The sequence below is a fragment of the Moschus berezovskii genome, chromosome 11, assembly GCF_049115385.1.
Source record: "Moschus berezovskii isolate FMDL1 chromosome 11, NW_MosBer_1.0, whole genome shotgun sequence".
NCBI lineage: Eukaryota > Metazoa > Chordata > Mammalia > Artiodactyla > Moschidae > Moschus > Moschus berezovskii.
This window is the reverse complement of record NC_142470.1, coordinates 22,332,050-22,334,381: the sequence shown is the minus strand read 5'-3', so window position 1 is coordinate 22,334,381 and position 2,332 is coordinate 22,332,050. Positions and strand designations below refer to the sequence as shown.

General features: G+C 43.1%; 1 pseudogene; it reads right to left on the bottom strand.

Moving 5' to 3' along the window:
* Positions 1-1,477: 1,477 nt before the first annotated feature.
* LOC148776101 (ladinin-1-like) lies at positions 1,478-2,116 on the bottom strand (annotated as a pseudogene).
* Positions 2,117-2,332: the final 216 nt, after the last annotated feature.

Sequence of the window (2,332 nt, the reverse complement as noted above, 5' to 3'; positions counted from 1 at the left end):
AAAAGATCTACCAGAGTAAGAGAGTAATTCTTATTTTTCTACAAAAGTTTTTTTCTTTAGGTGTTATCTAAAACCTCTAAGCAAAAAAATAAATATATAAGCATTATTAAGAAGTATAGGATAAATGCCAGGATAAATAGCTGAAACCATTGAAAGCTATTGCTCTTCTGGGACAAGAATTATTGGCAGAAAGTGGTGGGTCAGGTTATTGTTCTTATTATAAGCTTTGTAATTCAATCTGTATCCCATTGTACATCTATCACACTGATAACGATGAAAATTACATTTGAAAAGAGAAATGCATTAGATGGTGAAACAGAACAATCTACTCAGTATCTTAATGCACTAGGACGGTTGTTTAGAGCCTAGAATTGGCAAATTAAAGCAGCTTGATACAAGAATACTATTACATTTTCTGAAAAAAAAAAAAAAATTGAATTGACTACGCTTTTATTTGTGTTTTTTATTATTTAAATTGTTTATGTATATCTAGACAATATCTCGCCACATCCCCCGCCCAAACCTCTTTTATCCTCTCCAGTCCCTCCCAGAGTTAATCACCAATGGGGAAATCAGTGTTCCCCCTGCCAGGCAAGCTTTCAGACTTGTGCAAGTATCATATGTCAGTAACACTGCTTCATATTTTAAAATTTATTGGAATCTTTCTATATTACCTGTATGAAGCTTATCAATTTTTATAAATTAAGACCCAATTCACAAACTAAACCAGAGTATTTACCAATATTGTTGGTAATAATATGAGTGGTAGATATTTCCTTTCTCTACTCTTCTTCACTATCTAAAGTTTTCAAGATGTTGCTATGGCAATCTCTCTGAAGCAACACAGCCTTGGTAAGGAAAGTGAAGAAACCAGGAGGTCATGCATTAATTCATGGAACGTCACTTATAAAAGACAGTCTTAAGCCCAATGTTTTCTATTTAGCTTTGATGACATAATTACCATCTTATGAGCCAAAAGTTGTATGAAAAGACTTTCTGCATGGATGAAAACCATGTCAATTTTCAGTGGGCATTAGTTGAGTTTCTTCACACTGAGGACTGCACACTTCCAGATTTTCATTAGGAGCCTGGCCAAGTCAGCACCATTCATTAACTGTCTCTTTACTGAATAGGAAAAATGAATGAAGCCCTTTAATCTGACATTAATAAATGGCAACCATTTGGGAAACTATTCAAATGGAAAATGTTGAGGTTCATCATTGAAATTATATTTGATGACTTGGGCTTCTTCTGGCCCATTTAAAGATGTAATTTTCACAGGACTTTATCCTAACCCTAACCCTAACCCTTATATACTTTTTTTTTTTTTTTGGTCACACCTGAGAGTGAATGAGTTTATCAGCTCTTTCCTGAGAGTGGGGAGGGGGCACAGGACGGCTTGGCCAGGGCAGCAGGGGGGGCGTGAAGGAGAGCGAGGCAGGGCCTGGGAGGGGTCAGCACCACTCTTCCAGCCTGGCTAGCGGTGCAGGGACGGTGGGAGCCAGCCTGGGAGAGGTGCACGGAGACACCGGTGCGACCTGACAGTCCTCAGCACCCAGCGGGAGCTCTGGCTTCTTCCTCCACTGGGGCCTCCTGCCAGCTGCCGACTCCGTGTCTCCTGCTGGCCCTGCTGTGCCGACTCCTGGGTCCTGCTGATCCACAGATTGAGCCGCGACCTTACCACCCCTGAGAGCTGCAAGTTCTCCTTGCGGCTGGAGGCCGGGCCCTCTCGGCTCTGGTCTCAAAGAGGTGGCGCTTGCTGGTGACATCCACGGGAGCCACGGGGAACTCAGTGTGGAACGGGTTTGCACACTTGATGGACTCTGATCTCTGTAAGGCCAAGTGGTATCGCTCCAGCTTCGGGCCTATTTTGGCCGAGCTGGCTGGGAGCCTCACGCTGGCACTGTGGGATTAAGGCCGCCTCTGAGCTGTCTCTCCGGGGGCTCATCGGGAAGGAGAAGGAGATGGTGCAGGGGCTGGAGCGGTGCGGGGCACTGCTGAAAGTGGGCGAGGCCCGTGTCGGTGAGGAGCCCTTGACCTCAGCCTCCGTGATAACAGGTACTCTAGCCAAATCATAGGGTGAGTTTAAGCAGGACTCAATAGGACCAAGAGGCATTTTCATAGAAAAAATATGAAAGCTGAAAGTACCACAGTGGAACATCTAGAGAAAGAATTTCTCAAACTTATAAGAGCTAATCTGATTTTTCTTTAAAGAAAGTATAATTAAGCACATAGACTACTAGGTTGGCCCTTATTCACCTCATTGTACACATGGGAAAGTTAAAGATCAAACAGAAAAACCAAGGAAGTTACTGTAATTCTTCTTTTCTTC